Raw genomic sequence first — 23,023 nt, 5'->3', positions numbered from 1 at the left:
CATTTAGAGTAATGTGAAACATAACCAAACGCAACCCATCTACCTCATGATGTTGCTTTTGTGCAGTTAGCCCAAGGCAGTATAACATCATACATTTTAATATAATATTGTGTTAGGGCAAGCAAACTGATGAAAACTAATTACACAAGCATAAACTAAATGAAAGCTTTTGTTTTCTTGACAGCTTAATTCCTATATGAGATTCAAGAAATGAATAGTATTTACATTACGAAAAAGATTTACAAAGCAATTGTTAACAGTTTCTAAGTTAAAGTTCAGTTGAAATTTGATTAATTACTCACATATTGACTGAATAAGTATACTATGTTTTAAAATATTCTTTCTTCACAGACATCCAGAGTTCAACAATGTATATATATATATATATATATATATATATATATATATATATATATATATATATATATATATATATATATATATATATATATATATATATATATATATATATAAATTATAAAATAAACAACTCCAACACGTAGAATGTGTGACCGGTTTCGCTTTAATGCTTCATCAGACTGAATTCAAACTGAATTCAATATCATTGCTTACGTCATTAAATATGTTGTTTCTAAGTGATCAATGAAATAAACAATGATATAAACAAGATGACGTCATAGCTTACATTTTTAACGTAATTATCTAATACTTTAACGAATAATTTACATCGAGATGTGCATATACAGCAAAGATTAATGATATCTTAATACATAAATATATATATAAAACTGGATCTTAAAGATACGTATATCTCTACTGAAAACTATATATACCATTTATTAACAAATAGAGATAAACAGTTTTAGTAACATTAGTATTATGTATAATACATATATATATATATTACAGAGAAAATACTAAGAAACAAATCAATGTTTATCCATGTCAAGAAGTGTTCAACACTTGTGAATTTTTCCAGTAAATGTCACACGATCTTGAACATTATATAAGGAGCAGAACAACGCTCGTTTTTCTCCCTAACAAGTCAGAAAAACGACTTGACGTAAAAAACCGAAGCTGTTCCTATTGCATATTTGCCAGGTTATACCGAGATGTAGCGATTGTTACCGATGTTCAAATTGACTCTGTTAATCAAATAACCAATCACTGAAGCAATCACAATCGAATCTCATTCAGTTCGAAGTAGGCTGGAAGCATCGAAGTTGATATTGTTTTAAAGTGTACAAGGCACGAAGCCACGGACAAACTTTGTGTAAATGTTGAGATTCAGAATTATCAAGGCACTTGAATATTACTTATGGGAAATGTGTGGAATGTCTTCTTTACGGTGATGTATGTTATGAGTGACTAAATGCGTGGATAGTATATAAAATTAAAACAGTCATCCAGGAGTCAGATTGTGACCTGCGAGAGTTATTTACCTTGTCTTAATTGGGAGTGTGTTATCGTTCGTTTCCCCATGAATCAAGTGCATGTACCGTGATGATACTGAAACAGAGATTTTCAATTAAACTGTGCTAATGCATCAGACTGGCAAGTTTTCTGTGTGTGCTACTCATATTAATAACAAAAATCTATAGCATCGTTCTTATTGAATAATCTACAGACAAATGTGTGTGTGTGTGTGTGTGTGTGTGTGTGTGTGTTTTCTAATTTTCGTTTATTGTTTCTTATCGACCTCTTGTAACGATAAGATTTGTGTGAATAATTATTATATACTTCCTGGTGAAGACTCTACAAGACAATCTCTGTGTTCTAAAATATTTTTCTTATTCACCTTAAACGTCTATGCTCTGTGTAAATTGTCGTTTTTATTTTGTGAAACAAACCACTAGAACTACAATACTGGTATATCAATAGAATTCAACAGTTATGTTTGCTGTTAAATATATTCTTGGAAATAATGAAATCTAACTTTTCATTTGACAAGTTGATATTATATAATTTTGATGCCCGTGGTATCCTGTTGTATTATTTCATCTTGGATATATTTAGACGCTAGAAGAAAGAAATCGAGCCAACACAATTATTTCTCCTGAGTTGAGAACAATATCCCAATTCACGATTATTATCTTTATATGATGAGGGATTTATGCTATTTTAAATTGTATTGTAGTGTTCATGTTTATTTCAATTAATTTGGTCTCTTGATTAAATCCGTTGCACATTTTTCTACTTATTTAACTCAATTTCTTGTCTCTAATCATTGCACTCATTGGAACAATAGAAAGACTAAATACACAATAAATTTATTAACTGACAATAACTATATAAACTAAAAATGGATACCTGTTTTATAATTGTAGGATCACATGATGTATACTCTTTGGATATCATTATAGTTTGAAATGGCTTGTGTTTATTTTATCTTTTCTATGTAAAAATCCTCTCAAAATTGTTTCTATTTTATTTGTGTATATATTATGAGCGAATGTTTGTGGAATGGAATGTATCGACGATTCTTTATTTTCTTTTACATATTAATTTCGTTTTTTCACTAATATATTCTATAGTATATTATTTTATATCGGTCTATAGATACAAAGTCTTAGTGCCCTTAAGAGTTGCACATATATTTAGCATATTGGGGTGTACACCTCCAGCAAGCAATATCTTTTTAGAAGTAATAAATGAAAATAATTAGTAAAGAATGCAAATAGACAAAATATAGGCTTTACACTTTTCTTATTTTAGCTTTGACAACAAATACACAAACATTCTAGTAAACTTTTGGTGTTTGATAAATATATTAAGCATCAACATAAGCTCTAGTCACACCCACACGTATTGACACCTGTGAAGAACATCAATGCATCATGGCTTAGGTGACAAAGATAGTCTTGTACTAGGTTAACTTATGTACAAACATCCGATGTACAGTTTGCTTTTTAATAAATCAACATTTTAAAAATATTTCTCTCCAATACACGATAGACTAAGGACATACAATGTGTATAGTGCCGTTTGGGTGTACTTCCAGTAAACATGGGCACACTCAAATACGCTATCTATTATCTGCCATATTTACCTACATACGTACCCGTTACCCTGACCTTTAGCCACTAAATGTGTGTCTGTATGTCTGTTTCTCTGATCGATTTGTCACTTTTGAGGGACCTATATGATGGGTGAACTTTCTTTCTATTGACTCCATAACTATCTACTTACGTACCCATCACCTTGCCCTTTAGCCTTTCTCTCTCTCTCTCTCTCTCTCTCTCTCTCTCTCTCTCTCAACATTTGATTTGTCTCAAAACATCTACCCCAACTTTGACGTACATTTATGCCAATATATTTTTCAAAACAGTTAATAGGAGTTCTACCTAACTTTGAATTGTTTGGGACGGTTGGAGGTAACGAAATGGGCTGTCGTTGTGAACTGATGAGGAAAGATAATCACTCTAGCCAAACAGATACAAATTATCTGCTCTTATGAGATGCATCAATGTAGTATATACAGAAGTCAGTCCGTCCTAATATTCACAAAGTTGTAACATTTCATAAAATAGTCAATGATAACTTCCCTGATTTAATAACCAGCATGCTTCAAACGAAAACTGCAGCCATTAATATGCGTAGAAATTTGTTTTAATGAAAATCTAAATTTTCCGTAGTATTCATACAAACTACACATATTGCACATCTAGCCACGTGGACCCCACATTTTAGACCCTGACATTCTTAGCAAGACAAACTCTTTCTTTGAAAACCTCTAAAACAATTTTAAGCCTTTCCATCTTGACGCCACCAGTTCAACATGGTGGCCTAATGTAAAATTTCCATTAGAGACGATAGTCTTCTCCCCATCTTACCATCAGATGCCAGTTTCAGTCTGAAATGGCTTAATATCCTACTATCCACCTACATTCTACATTCGAGAGAACAAAATACTTATTTGGATTGATAAAAACGGATGATGCAAGAAGGAAAGAAATGAACTGTCAGAAGTGGGATTTGAACCCACGCCCACATTCGTGGACCAGAACACTCTATGCAGGTTTATAACCTTGAGTCTGGCGCCTTAGACCACTCGGCCATCCTGACATATATAAAAGCGTCACGAAACTGACTAATTGTTGAAGGCTTCCATATATAAAAGCCCTATCTTTTGTAAAGTCATTTGAGTAATGTATGTTTTTTTAAAAATGTATATACTTTGCATACGATAAGTCCATTTTCCATAAACTAACGACAACTGTATTTGACGGGTCTTCTATTTACATTAGACTAATAAATGTTGGGCAACTTCTTCTGTTGTGCAATCTGCGTCAGCCATTTTTGTTATATAACTCGCGTCCAAATGGAAGGCCATGGTGCTACAAAAACGGCGAATTTAAAATGCACCATAATTGAATGCATCGGACTGGCATACCTGCCGTGTATGATACGCGTATTGGTGGAAAAATGAATAGCTTCATTTTAATTAAATAATCTACGGATAAATGTGTTTGTGTGTGTTTGTGTTTCTGTGTGTATATTTTAATTTCTCCTTTTGTAGTCTCTGTTTGTCTGTCCCTCTCCAATTTTAATTTGGCACAAACGTCTATCCCACGTACGATACACAAATTTGAATGAAATGCTGACAGTGACTTGGTGAGTAAAGATAATCATTCTAACCAAAGAGACACAGTTCTCTCCTCATATGAAATGTATCAATGCAGTGTAACTTGAGGTCAGTCCGTCCTAAGATTGGCAAAGCTGCTGTAACAGTTGTTAAAGTGGTGAATGAAAATTTGCCTGACTTGATATTCAGCATGTCTGAAATAAAAAGTGCCGCTACTAACATACGTAACAATTTTGTCTTAATGGAAATCTTAAATTTCCCCTAGCGTTTATACAAACTACACATATTAAACGTACAGTTGCGTGGACCCAATATGTTTGACCCTGAGAATTTTAGCAAAACAAACTCTTTCCGTGAAAACCCTTAAACCACTTTTATGGCTTTCCATCTTGACGCCATCCTTTTCATCATGGCGGCCTAATGTTAGATTTCTGCTAGAGGCAACACTCTTCACCCTCTTTAACATCAGATGCCAGTTTGAAGCTGAAAAGTCTCAATATTCTACTATCGACTTACATTCGAGAGAATAAAATACTTATTTTGATTGATGCGAACGGATGATCCAAGAAAAAAAAAAGTCAGCTGTCAGAAGTGGGATTTGAACCCACGCCCACATTCGTGGACCAGAACACTCTATGTAGGTTTATAACCTTGAGTCTGGCGCCTTAGACCACTCGGCCATCCTGACATAAGTATAAGCGTCACGAAACTGACTAATTGTTGAAGGCTTCCATATATAAAAGCCCCATCTTTTGTATAGTCATTGAGTAATGTATGTTTTTATTAAAAATATATATACTTTGCATACGATAAGTCTATTTTCTGTAAACTAACGACAACTGTATTTGACCGGTCTTCTATTTACATTAGGCTGATAAATGTTGGGTAATTTCCTCTGTTGTGCAATCTGCATCAGCCGTTTCTGTTATTTAACTCGTGTCCAAATGAAGGCCATGGTGCTACAAAAACGGCGAATTTAAAATGTACCATAATTGAATGCATCGGACTGGCATACATTCCGTGTGTGATACGCGTATTGGTGGAAAAATGAATAGCTTCATTTTAATTAAATAATCTACGGATAAACGTGTGTGTGTGTGTGTGTGTGTGTGTGTGTGTGTGTGTGTGTGTGTGTGTGTGTGCATGTGCGTGTGTGTATCATAGAGGTTATGTCACTGAAACATTTGCATAAGAAGAGAGACATCCCGAATGTGATATCTCATGAAGAAATGAAAATTCGAAATGTTTTTCTTGAGCCGGATATCGTTAAATGCAAACGTTTAGCACGACATAAAGCATAAGAAAAGCTAGTTAATACTTGGGAAAATGACAGAAATTACAGTCTCAACGTGGTATGTGCTGGCTGGTATATTACAGTAAAAAGTCCCTCCCCACCCCACCCTTGCCAATGGTTTCAATTTTGTAACTTTTCAGAAAAACGGATGGGGGAAAGTACTAAAAGTTGTTTGAACCAAATTTCAAGTTGACAAATAGATTCACAAATATGTCTGACTCTGATTTATGGACCATACAAAACAATTAGAATACATCAACTGTATTAGTTTGGGAAAATATTGATGGAAAAGAGAAGAAAAAAACTCCTGGCTCCAACAAATTCCAAGCCACCCACCCCCAGTCCCATATTATAATATGAAGTAACATAGTTATTTAACTTCAATGCATCCGTATGCTGATATCGGCATTCTAAATCTGTTTAATATAAACCCTACCAACAATACTGAACTTGCAGCCATCCACTGTTACACGGGCACTTGATTGTGGGGATAACTAATAATAACGGGTCCCCGAGTGGACGAGTGGTCTAAAGCGCTCTCCGTTACGGATCACTGTCATCTCACCTCTCTCTGCGTGGGTTCGAGTCTCGGATTCGGCCAATGTGGGTATGCGACAAAGCTTGCCAGTAGGTTCTCGTGGGTCGATGGTTCTTTCCGGGATTTTCCCGGGTTCTTCATCCACCATTAATACTGGCGCCATTTATAGCCTATCGTTTCCTGAAAAATGGCGTTAAACCCTACAACAACAACAACAACTAATGATAACAGACTCGGAATTAATTAATTGGGAGTGTTATTATTGGTTTCCCCCCTCAATCAAGTTCTTCTGAATGTTACAAATGATCATTATACAAAATACAGTTTATTACAGTAATTTGTGTTATAAAAAAGATGCATTTATTTAATTTAGTTACTAATGGAATTGTATGACAAATATGCCTCGCGTTACATAGATGTTACTAACATGGCTAGTTGCTATCTCTATATAAAGATTCTGTCTGTCAGGGCCTTCGAATAATAGAAAAAAAAAGATGTTGAATGAAACCCAAAGACGAAATTTGACACAAGACGGCCTTTGCCGGGGATTATTATTGCATGAGCTGTCCATACAAGAATACATACCAGTTGATCATTATAAATCTGGTAGCTCATTGGTGGTTCTTATTGATTCTGGTCCAGAGATAAAGATGATGCAAAAAGTAAAATGGCCAATCATGTCTTGCAATACAGTTTTCATGGTATAAAAGGTTTTAGATGGTCATTTGCCCTTTATCCAAATACAAAGGCATCACCAAGTGATCTTTCTATTTCAACCTGGAAATGGATTGATGAACTTTATGTATATCGCTTTAAGCCACCATTTCTGCTGCATGGATGGTTCAAGCAATTCTTAAAATGCACTTTCTGCACGAAATCTCACGGACACACAGATGATTGCTAAGCATTACAGAAACCCAATGAAGCAAATAAATTATCTTCGTGATGGACCAATGTCAGTTACTCAAGAAGATCAGGTACATTATTCTAACTATTGATTTGGAGGATTTTCATCAGAGCCTTCTCACTGTAGATGGCTTCTTTATCATCTGGAAGATGTGGATATATAGTTATAAGCGGAACCACAGTACACATCCTTTCCCAGTTTATCAGAAGCTTTCTGATGAGCATGATTTTCCAAATGATGCTCATAAGATGATTAACAAACTTGCTGTCGAAACTCTAAGCTAGGACAGGCTGAATTTGATGACTATGCACGAAAAAAATGTCTGTGCCAGCACAGAAGGAACTAACAGCAGCAGTGAACCTTCTGTAGCATTCAATTATTTTACTTTCCTTCTTTAGTGACAGTCTAAATATTCAACAGATGAAAATCTAATAAGACTTACTTTAGCGTATGCCTTGTTCTAGTCATGGGAAAACAAGTTACCGATTCAGACAGTGTCAATACGATATTTAAGAATTTAATGACAACGGAAACAAGAGAGGATCTTAATTTTAGTCTATTATAAATTCATGTCAATAATAAAGTTGCTTGTGTCAAAAATAGATCAAAGCATTGTATATTCCACAATTAACATCGATATTGTTGAAAACAGAGTTCTCTGTATTATGGGGCTGCTACTAACCCAACATTTAATTCCTATCGTACAGGAAAATTTTCCAACATTATTATTATTCTATCATGATAAGAGAACCTGTTTTTAATTCTTTTCAGCTGTAGAGGTGCAAGACAAAACAAGCATTACCATCGTGATTCTATACTTTGATGCAGGAATACAAATCAAAGGTCGACTAAATTACAATGAATTAAATTGTGGTCACAAAAAAATATGAAATGCATAAATGCATAAAGACATCCATGGCTTACAACATTTTGTCTCTTTGAAAAGTGGTCTGAATCAAGAAGGTATTGTAGGAATAGTTATACGCAATAGCCATGAAACCTTGGAAATATAAATGACAACATCTTTGTACACTATCAGTACTTCTCACTGCAATCTAAACTCCTAAGTAGCTAATTTCTTACCAGTATTAAAGCTGGATGTATGAATCCAATTGTAAATTAAAACTGAATAAAACGGACACAATGCAGTTTCATCTGGCTTTATGTGCAATATTATCCTTTTCTAGGATCTCAATATATAGAAATTCAAAACGTGGTGATGTGAAGTGTAGCTATCAGTTATATTGCTTTATTAATTGGATACATGCCCTGGATTTGTCATCCATCTCTACATCACTGTGTGCCTCCCATTGATCATAATGTTTTATTCGGTTCCATTCCGTCATTGAGATATGGGAAATTTCCAGTAATGCAAATTTAACTGGGAGACACTTTTCCGTTCACATAATACATAAAAAGTGAAGTTAACCCAAAACAAATACATTTCATTTAGAGTAATGTGAAACATAACCAAACGCAACCCATCTACCTCATGATGTTGCTTTTGTGCAGTTAGCCCAAGGCAGTATAACATCATACATTTTAATATAATATTGTGTTAGGGCAAGCAAACTGATGAAAACTAATTACACAAGCATAAACTAAATGAAAGCTTTTGTTTTCTTGACAGCTTAATTCCTATATGAGATTCAAGAAATGAATAGTATTTACATTACGAAAAAGATTTACAAAGCAATTGTTAACAGTTTCTAAGTTAAAGTTCAGTTGAAATTTGATTAATTACTCACATATTGACTGAATAAGTATACTATGTTTTAAAATATTCTTTCTTCACAGACATCCAGAGTTCAACAATGTATATATATATATATATATATATATATATATATATATATATATATATATATATATATATATATATATATATATATATATATATATATATATATATATATATATATATATATATATATATATATAAATTATAAAATAAACAACTCCAACACGTAGAATGTGTGACCGGTTTCGCTTTAATGCTTCATCAGACTGAATTCAAACTGAATTCAATATCATTGCTTACGTCATTAAATATGTTGTTTCTAAGTGATCAATGAAATAAACAATGATATAAACAAGATGACGTCATAGCTTACATTTTTAACGTAATTATCTAATACTTTAACGAATAATTTACATCGAGATGTGCATATACAGCAAAGATTAATGATATCTTAATACATAAATATATATATAAAACTGGATCTTAAAGATACGTATATCTCTACTGAAAACTATATATACCATTTATTAACAAATAGAGATAAACAGTTTTAGTAACATTAGTATTATGTATAATACATATATATATATATTACAGAGAAAATACTAAGAAACAAATCAATGTTTATCCATGTCAAGAAGTGTTCAACACTTGTGAATTTTTCCAGTAAATGTCACACGATCTTGAACATTATATAAGGAGCAGAACAACGCTCGTTTTTCTCCCTAACAAGTCAGAAAAACGACTTGACGTAAAAAACCGAAGCTGTTCCTATTGCATATTTGCCAGGTTATACCGAGATGTAGCGATTGTTACCGATGTTCAAATTGACTCTGTTAATCAAATAACCAATCACTGAAGCAATCACAATCGAATCTCATTCAGTTCGAAGTAGGCTGGAAGCATCGAAGTTGATATTGTTTTAAAGTGTACAAGGCACGAAGCCACGGACAAACTTTGTGTAAATGTTGAGATTCAGAATTATCAAGGCACTTGAATATTACTTATGGGAAATGTGTGGAATGTCTTCTTTACGGTGATGTATGTTATGAGTGACTAAATGCGTGGATAGTATATAAAATTAAAACAGTCATCCAGGAGTCAGATTGTGACCTGCGAGAGTTATTTACCTTGTCTTAATTGGGAGTGTGTTATCGTTCGTTTCCCCATGAATCAAGTGCATGTACCGTGATGATACTGAAACAGAGATTTTCAATTAAACTGTGCTAATGCATCAGACTGGCAAGTTTTCTGTGTGTGCTACTCATATTAATAACAAAAATCTATAGCATCGTTCTTATTGAATAATCTACAGACAAATGTGTGTGTGTGTGTGTGTGTGTGTGTGTGTGTGTGTGTTTTCTAATTTTCGTTTATTGTTTCTTATCGACCTCTTGTAACGATAAGATTTGTGTGAATAATTATTATATACTTCCTGGTGAAGACTCTACAAGACAATCTCTGTGTTCTAAAATATTTTTCTTATTCACCTTAAACGTCTATGCTCTGTGTAAATTGTCGTTTTTATTTTGTGAAACAAACCACTAGAACTACAATACTGGTATATCAATAGAATTCAACAGTTATGTTTGCTGTTAAATATATTCTTGGAAATAATGAAATCTAACTTTTCATTTGACAAGTTGATATTATATAATTTTGATGCCCGTGGTATCCTGTTGTATTATTTCATCTTGGATATATTTAGACGCTAGAAGAAAGAAATCGAGCCAACACAATTATTTCTCCTGAGTTGAGAACAATATCCCAATTCACGATTATTATCTTTATATGATCAGGGATTTATGCTATTTTAAATTGTATTGTAGTGTTCATGTTTATTTCAATTAATTTGGTCTCTTGATTAAATCCGTTGCACATTTTTCTACTTATTTAACTCAATTTCTTGTCTCTAATCATTGCACTCATTGGAACAATAGAAAGACTAAATACACAATAAATTTATTAACTGACAATAACTATATAAACTAAAAATGGATACCTGTTTTATAATTGTAGGATCACATGATGTATACTCTTTGGATATCATTATAGTTTGAAATGGCTTGTGTTTATTTTATCTTTTCTATGTAAAAATCCTCTCAAAATTGTTTCTATTTTATTTGTGTATATATTATGAGCGAATGTTTGTGGAATGGAATGTATCGACGATTCTTTATTTTCTTTTACATATTAATTTCGTTTTTTCACTAATATATTCTATAGTATATTATTTTATATCGGTCTATAGATACAAAGTCTTAGTGCCCTTAAGAGTTGCACATATATTTAGCATATTGGGGTGTACACCTCCAGCAAGCAATATCTTTTTAGAAGTAATAAATGAAAATAATTAGTAAAGAATGCAAATAGACAAAATATAGGCTTTACACTTTTCTTATTTTAGCTTTGACAACAAATACACAAACATTCTAGTAAACTTTTGGTGTTTGATAAATATATTAAGCATCAACATAAGCTCTAGTCACACCCACACGTATTGACACCTGTGAAGAACATCAATGCATCATGGCTTAGGTGACAAAGATAGTCTTGTACTAGGTTAACTTATGTACAAACATCCGATGTACAGTTTGCTTTTTAATAAATCAACATTTTAAAAATATTTCTCTCCAATACACGATAGACTAAGGACATACAATGTGTATAGTGCCGTTTGGGTGTACTTCCAGTAAACATGGGCACACTCAAATACGCTATCTATTATCTGCCATATTTACCTACATACGTACCCGTTACCCTGACCTTTAGCCACTAAATGTGTGTCTGTATGTCTGTTTCTCTGATCGATTTGTCACTTTTGAGGGACCTATATGATGGGTGAACTTTCTTTCTATTGACTCCATAACTATCTACTTACGTACCCATCACCTTGCCCTTTAGCCTTTCTCTCTCTCTCTCTCTCTCTCTCTCTCTCTCTCTCAACATTTGATTTGTCTCAAAACATCTACCCCAACTTTGACGTACATTTATGCCAATATATTTTTCAAAACAGTTAATAGGAGTTCTACCTAACTTTGAATTGTTTGGGACGGTTGGAGGTAACGAAATGGGCTGTCGTTGTGAACTGATGAGGAAAGATAATCACTCTAGCCAAACAGATACAAATTATCTGCTCTTATGAGATGCATCAATGTAGTATATACAGAAGTCAGTCCGTCCTAATATTCACAAAGTTGTAACATTTCATAAAATAGTCAATGATAACTTCCCTGATTTAATAACCAGCATGCTTCAAACGAAAACTGCAGCCATTAATATGCGTAGAAATTTGTTTTAATGAAAATCTAAATTTTCCGTAGTATTCATACAAACTACACATATTGCACATCTAGCCACGTGGACCCCACATTTTAGACCCTGACATTCTTAGCAAGACAAACTCTTTCTTTGAAAACCTCTAAAACAATTTTAAGCCTTTCCATCTTGACGCCACCAGTTCAACATGGTGGCCTAATGTAAAATTTCCATTAGAGACGATAGTCTTCTCCCCATCTTACCATCAGATGCCAGTTTCAGTCTGAAATGGCTTAATATCCTACTATCCACCTACATTCTACATTCGAGAGAACAAAATACTTATTTGGATTGATAAAAACGGATGATGCAAGAAGGAAAGAAATGAACTGTCAGAAGTGGGATTTGAACCCACGCCCACATTCGTGGACCAGAACACTCTATGCAGGTTTATAACCTTGAGTCTGGCGCCTTAGACCACTCGGCCATCCTGACATATATAAAAGCGTCACGAAACTGACTAATTGTTGAAGGCTTCCATATATAAAAGCCCTATCTTTTGTAAAGTCATTTGAGTAATGTATGTTTTTTTAAAAATGTATATACTTTGCATACGATAAGTCCATTTTCCATAAACTAACGACAACTGTATTTGACGGGTCTTCTATTTACATTAGACTAATAAATGTTGGGCAACTTCTTCTGTTGTGCAATCTGCGTCAGCCATTTTTGTTATATAACTCGCGTCCAAATGGAAGGCCATGGTGCTACAAAAACGGCGAATTTAAAATGCACCATAATTGAATGCATCGGACTGGCATACCTGCCGTGTATGATACGCGTATTGGTGGAAAAATGAATAGCTTCATTTTAATTAAATAATCTACGGATAAATGTGTTTGTGTGTGTTTGTGTTTCTGTGTGTATATTTTAATTTCTCCTTTTGTAGTCTCTGTTTGTCTGTCCCTCTCCAATTTTAATTTGGCACAAACGTCTATCCCACGTACGATACACAAATTTGAATGAAATGCTGACAGTGACTTGGTGAGTAAAGATAATCATTCTAACCAAAGAGACACAGTTCTCTCCTCATATGAAATGTATCAATGCAGTGTAACTTGAGGTCAGTCCGTCCTAAGATTGGCAAAGCTGCTGTAACAGTTGTTAAAGTGGTGAATGAAAATTTGCCTGACTTGATATTCAGCATGTCTGAAATAAAAAGTGCCGCTACTAACATACGTAACAATTTTGTCTTAATGGAAATCTTAAATTTCCCCTAGCGTTTATACAAACTACACATATTAAACGTACAGTTGCGTGGACCCAATATGTTTGACCCTGAGAATTTTAGCAAAACAAACTCTTTCCGTGAAAACCCTTAAACCACTTTTATGGCTTTCCATCTTGACGCCATCCTTTTCATCATGGCGGCCTAATGTTAGATTTCTGCTAGAGGCAACACTCTTCACCCTCTTTAACATCAGATGCCAGTTTGAAGCTGAAAAGTCTCAATATTCTACTATCGACTTACATTCGAGAGAATAAAATACTTATTTTGATTGATGCGAACGGATGATCCAAGAAAAAAAAAAGTCAGCTGTCAGAAGTGGGATTTGAACCCACGCCCACATTCGTGGACCAGAACACTCTATGTAGGTTTATAACCTTGAGTCTGGCGCCTTAGACCACTCGGCCATCCTGACATAAGTATAAGCGTCACGAAACTGACTAATTGTTGAAGGCTTCCATATATAAAAGCCCCATCTTTTGTATAGTCATTGAGTAATGTATGTTTTTATTAAAAATATATATACTTTGCATACGATAAGTCTATTTTCTGTAAACTAACGACAACTGTATTTGACCGGTCTTCTATTTACATTAGGCTGATAAATGTTGGGTAATTTCCTCTGTTGTGCAATCTGCATCAGCCGTTTCTGTTATTTAACTCGTGTCCAAATGAAGGCCATGGTGCTACAAAAACGGCGAATTTAAAATGTACCATAATTGAATGCATCGGACTGGCATACATTCCGTGTGTGATACGCGTATTGGTGGAAAAATGAATAGCTTCATTTTAATTAAATAATCTACGGATAAACGTGTGTGTGTGTGTGTGTGTGTGTGTGTGTGTGTGTGTGTGTGTGTGTGTGCATGTGCGTGTGTGTATCATAGAGGTTATGTCACTGAAACATTTGCATAAGAAGAGAGACATCCCGAATGTGATATCTCATGAAGAAATGAAAATTCGAAATGTTTTTCTTGAGCCGGATATCGTTAAATGCAAACGTTTAGCACGACATAAAGCATAAGAAAAGCTAGTTAATACTTGGGAAAATGACAGAAATTACAGTCTCAACGTGGTATGTGCTGGCTGGTATATTACAGTAAAAAGTCCCTCCCCACCCCACCCTTGCCAATGGTTTCAATTTTGTAACTTTTCAGAAAAACGGATGGGGGAAAGTACTAAAAGTTGTTTGAACCAAATTTCAAGTTGACAAATAGATTCACAAATATGTCTGACTCTGATTTATGGACCATACAAAACAATTAGAATACATCAACTGTATTAGTTTGGGAAAATATTGATGGAAAAGAGAAGAAAAAAACTCCTGGCTCCAACAAATTCCAAGCCACCCACCCCCAGTCCCATATTATAATATGAAGTAACATAGTTATTTAACTTCAATGCATCCGTATGCTGATATCGGCATTCTAAATCTGTTTAATATAAACCCTACCAACAATACTGAACTTGCAGCCATCCACTGTTACACGGGCACTTGATTGTGGGGATAACTAATAATAACGGGTCCCCGAGTGGACGAGTGGTCTAAAGCGCTCTCCGTTACGGATCACTGTCATCTCACCTCTCTCTGCGTGGGTTCGAGTCTCGGATTCGGCCAATGTGGGTATGCGACAAAGCTTGCCAGTAGGTTCTCGTGGGTCGATGGTTCTTTCCGGGATTTTCCCGGGTTCTTCATCCACCATTAATACTGGCGCCATTTATAGCCTATCGTTTCCTGAAAAATGGCGTTAAACCCTACAACAACAACAACAACTAATGATAACAGACTCGGAATTAATTAATTGGGAGTGTTATTATTGGTTTCCCCCCTCAATCAAGTTCTTCTGAATGTTACAAATGATCATTATACAAAATACAGTTTATTACAGTAATTTGTGTTATAAAAAAGATGCATTTATTTAATTTAGTTACTAATGGAATTGTATGACAAATATGCCTCGCGTTACATAGATGTTACTAACATGGCTAGTTGCTATCTCTATATAAAGATTCTGTCTGTCAGGGCCTTCGAATAATAGAAAAAAAAAGATGTTGAATGAAACCCAAAGACGAAATTTGACACAAGACGGCCTTTGCCGGGGATTATTATTGCATGAGCTGTCCATACAAGAATACATACCAGTTGATCATTATAAATCTGGTAGCTCATTGGTGGTTCTTATTGATTCTGGTCCAGAGATAAAGATGATGCAAAAAGTAAAATGGCCAATCATGTCTTGCAATACAGTTTTCATGGTATAAAAGGTTTTAGATGGTCATTTGCCCTTTATCCAAATACAAAGGCATCACCAAGTGATCTTTCTATTTCAACCTGGAAATGGATTGATGAACTTTATGTATATCGCTTTAAGCCACCATTTCTGCTGCATGGATGGTTCAAGCAATTCTTAAAATGCACTTTCTGCACGAAATCTCACGGACACACAGATGATTGCTAAGCATTACAGAAACCCAATGAAGCAAATAAATTATCTTCGTGATGGACCAATGTCAGTTACTCAAGAAGATCAGGTACATTATTCTAACTATTGATTTGGAGGATTTTCATCAGAGCCTTCTCACTGTAGATGGCTTCTTTATCATCTGGAAGATGTGGATATATAGTTATAAGCGGAACCACAGTACACATCCTTTCCCAGTTTATCAGAAGCTTTCTGATGAGCATGATTTTCCAAATGATGCTCATAAGATGATTAACAAACTTGCTGTCGAAACTCTAAGCTAGGACAGGCTGAATTTGATGACTATGCACGAAAAAAATGTCTGTGCCAGCACAGAAGGAACTAACAGCAGCAGTGAACCTTCTGTAGCATTCAATTATTTTACTTTCCTTCTTTAGTGACAGTCTAAATATTCAACAGATGAAAATCTAATAAGACTTACTTTAGCGTATGCCTTGTTCTAGTCATGGGAAAACAAGTTACCGATTCAGACAGTGTCAATACGATATTTAAGAATTTAATGACAACGGAAACAAGAGAGGATCTTAATTTTAGTCTATTATAAATTCATGTCAATAATAAAGTTGCTTGTGTCAAAAATAGATCAAAGCATTGTATATTCCACAATTAACATCGATATTGTTGAAAATATGTTCTGCCAATAGAGTTCTCTGTATTATGGGGCTGCTACTAACCCAACATTTAATTCCTATCGTACAGGAAAATTTTCCAACATTATTATTATTCTATCATGATAAGAGAACCTGTTTTTAATTCTTTTCAGCTGTAGAGGTGCAAGACAAAACAAGCATTACCATCGTGATTCTATACTTTGATGCAGGAATACAAATCAAAGGTCGACTAAATTACAATGAATTAAATTGTGGTCACAAAAAAATATGAAATGCATAAATGCATAAAGACATCCATGGCTTACAACATTTTGTCTCTTTGAAAAGTGGTCTGAATCAAGAAGGTATTGTAGGAATAGTTATACGCAATAGCCATGAAACCTTGGAAATATAAATGACAACATCTTTGTACACTATCAGTACTTCTCACTGCAATCTAAACTCCTAAGTAGCTAATTTCTTACCAGTATTAAAGCTGGATGTATGAATCCAATTGTAAATTAAAACTGAATAAAACGGACACAATGCAGTTTCATCTGGCTTTATGTGCAATATTATCCTTTTCTAGGATCTCAATATATAGAAATTCAAAACGTGGTGATGTGAAGTGTAGCTATCAGTTATATTGCTTTATTAATTGGATACATGCCCTGGATTTGTCATCCATCTCTACATCACTGTGTGCCTCCCATTGATCATAATGTTTTATTCGGTTCCATTCCGTCATTGAGATATGGGAAATTTCCAGTAATGCAAATTTAACTGGGAGACACTTTTCCGTTCACATAATACATAAAAAGTGAAGTTAACCCAAAACAAATACATTTCATTTAGAGTAATGTGAAACATAACCAAACGCAACCCATCTACCTCATGATGTTGCTTTTGTGCAGTTAGCCCAAGGCAGTATAACATCATACATTTTAATATAATATTGTGTTAGGGCAAGCAAACTGATGAAAACTAATTACACAAGCATAAACTAAATGAAAGCTTTTGTTTTCTTGACAGCTTAATTCCTATATGAGATTCAAGAAATGAATAGTATTTACATTACGAAAAAGATTTACAAAGCAATTGTTAACAGTTTCTAAGTTAAAGTTCAGTTGAAATTTGATTAATTACTCACATATTGACTGAATAAGTATACTATGTTTTAAAATATTCTTTCTTCACAGACATCCAGAGTTCAACAATGTATATATATATATATATATATATATATATATATATATATATATATATATATATATATATATATATATATATATATATATATATATAATTATAAAATAAACAACTCCAACACGTAGAATGTGTGACCGGTTTCGCTTTAATGCTTCATCAGACTGAATTCAAACTGAATTCAATATCATTGCTTACGTCATTAAATATGTTGTTTCTAAGTGATCAATGAAATAAACAATGATATAAACAAGATGACGTCATAGCTTACATTTTTAACGTAATTATCTAATACTTTAACGAATAATTTACATCGAGATGTGCATATACAGCAAAGATTAATGATATCTTAATACATAAATATATATATAAAACTGGATCTTAAAGATACGTATATCTCTACTGAAAACTATATATACCATTTATTAACAAATAGAGATAAACAGTTTTAGTAACATTAGTATTATGTATAATACATATATATATATATTACAGAGAAAATACTAAGAAACAAATCAATGTTTATCCATGTCAAGAAGTGTTCAACACTTGTGAATTTTTCCAGTAAATGTCACACGATCTTGAACATTATATAAGGAGCAGAACAACGCTCGTTTTTCTCCCTAACAAGTCAGAAAAACGACTTGACGTAAAAAACCGAAGCTGTTCCTATTGCATATTTGCCAGGTTATACCGAGATGTAGCGATTGTTACCGATGTTCAAATTGACTCTGTTAATCAAATAACCAATCACTGAAGCAATCACAATCGAATCTCATTCAGTTCGAAGTAGGCTGGAAGCATCGAAGTTGATATTGTTTTAAAGTGTACAAGGCACGAAGCCACGGACAAACTTTGTGTAAATGTTGAGATTCAGAATTATCAAGGCACTTGAATATTACTTATGGGAAATGTGTGGAATGTCTTCTTTACGGTGATGTATGTTATGAGTGACTAAATGCGTGGATAGTATATAAAATTAAAACAGTCATCCAGGAGTCAGATTGTGACCTGCGAGAGTTATTTACCTTGTCTTAATTGGGAGTGTGTTATCGTTCGTTTCCCCATGAATCAAGTGCATGTACCGTGATGATACTGAAACAGAGATTTTCAATTAAACTGTGCTAATGCATCAGACTGGCAAGTTTTCTGTGTGTGCTACTCATATTAATAACAAAAATCTATAGCATCGTTCTTATTGAATAATCTACAGACAAATGTGTGTGTGTGTGTGTGTGTGTGTGTGTGTGTGTTTTCTAATTTTCGTTTATTGTTTCTTATCGACCTCTTGTAACGATAAGATTTGTGTGAATAATTATTATATACTTCCTGGTGAAGACTCTACAAGACAATCTCTGTGTTCTAAAATATTTTTCTTATTCACCTTAAACGTCTATGCTCTGTGTAAATTGTCGTTTTTATTTTGTGAAACAAACCACTAGAACTACAATACTGGTATATCAATAGAATTCAACAGTTATGTTTGCTGTTAAATATATTCTTGGAAATAATGAAATCTAACTTTTCATTTGACAAGTTGATATTATATAATTTTGATGCCCGTGGTATCCTGTTGTATTATTTCATCTTGGATATATTTAGACGCTAGAAGAAAGAAATCGAGCCAACACAATTATTTCTCCTGAGTTGAGAACAATATCCCAATTCACGATTATTATCTTTATATGATCAGGGATTTATGCTATTTTAAATTGTATTGTAGTGTTCATGTTTATTTCAATTAATTTGGTCTCTTGATTAAATCCGTTGCACATTTTTCTACTTATTTAACTCAATTTCTTGTCTCTAATCATTGCACTCATTGGAACAATAGAAAGACTAAATACACAATAAATTTATTAACTGACAATAACTATATAAACTAAAAATGGATACCTGTTTTATAATTGTAGGATCACATGATGTATACTCTTTGGATATCATTATAGTTTGAAATGGCTTGTGTTTATTTTATCTTTTCTATGTAAAAATCCTCTCAAAATTGTTTCTATTTTATTTGTGTATATATTATGAGCGAATGTTTGTGGAATGGAATGTATCGACGATTCTTTATTTTCTTTTACATATTAATTTCGTTTTTTCACTAATATATTCTATAGTATATTATTTTATATCGGTCTATAGATACAAAGTCTTAGTGCCCTTAAGAGTTGCACATATATTTAGCATATTGGGGTGTACACCTCCAGCAAGCAATATCTTTTTAGAAGTAATAAATGAAAATAATTAGTAAAGAATGCAAATAGACAAAATATAGGCTTTACACTTTTCTTATTTTAGCTTTGACAACAAATACACAAACATTCTAGTAAACTTTTGGTGTTTGATAAATATATTAAGCATCAACATAAGCTCTAGTCACACCCACACGTATTGACACCTGTGAAGAACATCAATGCATCATGGCTTAGGTGACAAAGATAGTCTTGTACTAGGTTAACTTATGTACAAACATCCGATGTACAGTTTGCTTTTTAATAAATCAACATTTTAAAAATATTTCTCTCCAATACACGATAGACTAAGGACATACAATGTGTATAGTGCCGTTTGGGTGTACTTCCAGTAAACATGGGCACACTCAAATACGCTATCTATTATCTGCCATATTTACCTACATACGTACCCGTTACCCTGACCTTTAGCCACTAAATGTGTGTCTGTATGTCTGTTTCTCTGATCGATTTGTCACTTTTGAGGGACCTATATGATGGGTGAACTTTCTTTCTATTGACTCCATAACTATCTACTTACGTACCCATCACCTTGCCCTTTAGCCTTTCTCTCTCTCTCTCTCTCTCTCTCTCTCTCTCTCTCAACATTTGATTTGTCTCAAAACATCTACCCCAACTTTGACGTACATTTATGCCAATATATTTTTCAAAACAGTTAATAGGAGTTCTACCTAACTTTGAATTGTTTGGGACGGTTGGAGGTAACGAAATGGGCTGTCGTTGTGAACTGATGAGGAAAGATAATCACTCTAGCCAAACAGATACAAATTATCTGCTCTTATGAGATGCATCAATGTAGTATATACAGAAGTCAGTCCGTCCTAATATTCACAAAGTTGTAACATTTCATAAAATAGTCAATGATAACTTCCCTGATTTAATAACCAGCATGCTTCAAACGAAAACTGCAGCCATTAATATGCGTAGAAATTTGTTTTAATGAAAATCTAAATTTTCCGTAGTATTCATACAAACTACACATATTGCACATCTAGCCACGTGGACCCCACATTTTAGACCCTGACATTCTTAGCAAGACAAACTCTTTCTTTGAAAACCTCTAAAACAATTTTAAGCCTTTCCATCTTGACGCCACCAGTTCAACATGGTGGCCTAATGTAAAATTTCCATTAGAGACGATAGTCTTCTCCCCATCTTACCATCAGATGCCAGTTTCAGTCTGAAATGGCTTAATATCCTACTATCCACCTACATTCTACATTCGAGAGAACAAAATACTTATTTGGATTGATAAAAACGGATGATGCAAGAAGGAAAGAAATGAACTGTCAGAAGTGGGATTTGAACCCACGCCCACATTCGTGGACCAGAACACTCTATGCAGGTTTATAACCTTGAGTCTGGCGCCTTAGACCACTCGGCCATCCTGACATATATAAAAGCGTCACGAAACTGACTAATTGTTGAAGGCTTCCATATATAAAAGCCCTATCTTTTGTAAAGTCATTTGAGTAATGTATGTTTTTTTAAAAATGTATATACTTTGCATACGATAAGTCCATTTTCCATAAACTAACGACAACTGTATTTGACGGGTCTTCTATTTACATTAGACTAATAAATGTTGGGCAACTTCTTCTGTTGTGCAATCTGCGTCAGCCATTTTTGTTATATAACTCGCGTCCAAATGGAAGGCCATGGTGCTACAAAAACGGCGAATTTAAAATGCACCATAATTGAATGCATCGGACTGGCATACCTGCCGTGTATGATACGCGTATTGGTGGAAAAATGAATAGCTTCATTTTAATTAAATAATCTACGGATAAATGTGTTTGTGTGTGTTTGTGTTTCTGTGTGTATATTTTAATTTCTCCTTTTGTAGTCTCTGTTTGTCTGTCCCTCTCCAATTTTAATTTGGCACAAACGTCTATCCCACGTACGATACACAAATTTGAATGAAATGCTGACAGTGACTTGGTGAGTAAAGATAATCATTCTAACCAAAGAGACACAGTTCTCTCCTCATATGAAATGTATCAATGCAGTGTAACTTGAGGTCAGTCCGTCCTAAGATTGGCAAAGCTGCTGTAACAGTTGTTAAAGTGGTGAATGAAAATTTGCCTGACTTGATATTCAGCATGTCTGAAATAAAAAGTGCCGCTACTAACATACGTAACAATTTTGTCTTAATGGAAATCTTAAATTTCCCCTAGCGTTTATACAAACTACACATATTAAACGTACAGTTGCGTGGACCCAATATGTTTGACCCTGAGAATTTTAGCAAAACAAACTCTTTCCGTGAAAACCCTTAAACCACTTTTATGGCTTTCCATCTTGACGCCATCCTTTTCATCATGGCGGCCTAATGTTAGATTTCTGCTAGAGGCAACACTCTTCACCCTCTTTAACATCAGATGCCAGTTTGAAGCTGAAAAGTCTCAATATTCTACTATCGACTTACATTCGAGAGAATAAAATACTTATTTTGATTGATGCGAACGGATGATCCAAGAAAAAAAAAAGTCAGCTGTCAGAAGTGGGATTTGAACCCACGCCCACATTCGTGGACCAGAACACTCTATGTAGGTTTATAACCTTGAGTCTGGCGCCTTAGACCACTCGGCCATCCTGACATAAGTATAAGCGTCACGAAACTGACTAATTGTTGAAGGCTTCCATATATAAAAGCCCCATCTTTTGTATAGTCATTGAGTAATGTATGTTTTTATTAAAAATATATATACTTTGCATACGATAAGTCTATTTTCTGTAAACTAACGACAACTGTATTTGACGGGTCTTCTATTTACATTAGGCTGATAAATGTTGGGTAATTTCCTCTGTTGTGCAATCTGCATCAGCCGTTTCTGTTATTTAACTCGTGTCCAAATGAAGGCCATGGTGCTACAAAAACGGCGAATTTAAAATGTACCATAATTGAATGCATCGG

The 23,023-nt window shown here is 34.0% G+C and overlaps 6 non-coding genes across 6 annotated transcripts; all 6 read right to left on the bottom strand.

The window, feature by feature from the left end:
- Positions 1-3,921: 3,921 nt before the first annotated feature.
- Positions 3,922-4,026, bottom strand: Trnal-caa (transfer RNA leucine (anticodon CAA)). Its single transcript has 2 exons — positions 3,989-4,026; positions 3,922-3,967 (listed from the first exon to the last, which is right to left on the bottom strand). It is a non-coding gene; the product is annotated as a tRNA-Leu (tRNA).
- A 1,103-nt stretch (positions 4,027-5,129) lies between these two features.
- Trnal-caa (transfer RNA leucine (anticodon CAA)) lies at positions 5,130-5,234 on the bottom strand. The gene is made up of 2 exons: positions 5,197-5,234; positions 5,130-5,175 (listed from the first exon to the last, which is right to left on the bottom strand). It is a non-coding gene; the product is annotated as a tRNA-Leu (tRNA).
- Positions 5,235-12,674: 7,440 nt separating this feature from the next.
- On the bottom strand, positions 12,675-12,779 carry Trnal-caa (transfer RNA leucine (anticodon CAA)). The gene is made up of 2 exons: positions 12,742-12,779; positions 12,675-12,720 (listed from the first exon to the last, which is right to left on the bottom strand). It is a non-coding gene; the product is annotated as a tRNA-Leu (tRNA).
- A 1,103-nt stretch (positions 12,780-13,882) lies between these two features.
- Positions 13,883-13,987, bottom strand: Trnal-caa (transfer RNA leucine (anticodon CAA)). The gene is made up of 2 exons: positions 13,950-13,987; positions 13,883-13,928 (listed from the first exon to the last, which is right to left on the bottom strand). It is a non-coding gene; the product is annotated as a tRNA-Leu (tRNA).
- A 7,406-nt stretch (positions 13,988-21,393) lies between these two features.
- Trnal-caa (transfer RNA leucine (anticodon CAA)) lies at positions 21,394-21,498 on the bottom strand. Its single transcript has 2 exons — positions 21,461-21,498; positions 21,394-21,439 (listed from the first exon to the last, which is right to left on the bottom strand). It is a non-coding gene; the product is annotated as a tRNA-Leu (tRNA).
- Positions 21,499-22,601: 1,103 nt separating this feature from the next.
- Trnal-caa (transfer RNA leucine (anticodon CAA)) lies at positions 22,602-22,706 on the bottom strand. The gene is made up of 2 exons: positions 22,669-22,706; positions 22,602-22,647 (listed from the first exon to the last, which is right to left on the bottom strand). It is a non-coding gene; the product is annotated as a tRNA-Leu (tRNA).
- Between the last annotated feature and the right edge of the window lie 317 nt (positions 22,707-23,023).

Source organism: Sinohyriopsis cumingii, unplaced genomic scaffold, assembly GCF_028554795.1.
Source record: "Sinohyriopsis cumingii isolate HCF-2022 unplaced genomic scaffold, ASM2855479v2 utg002169l, whole genome shotgun sequence".
Classification (NCBI taxonomy): Eukaryota; Metazoa; Mollusca; class Bivalvia; order Unionida; family Unionidae; genus Sinohyriopsis; species Sinohyriopsis cumingii.
This window is presented reverse-complemented; position numbering and strand designations above follow the sequence as displayed.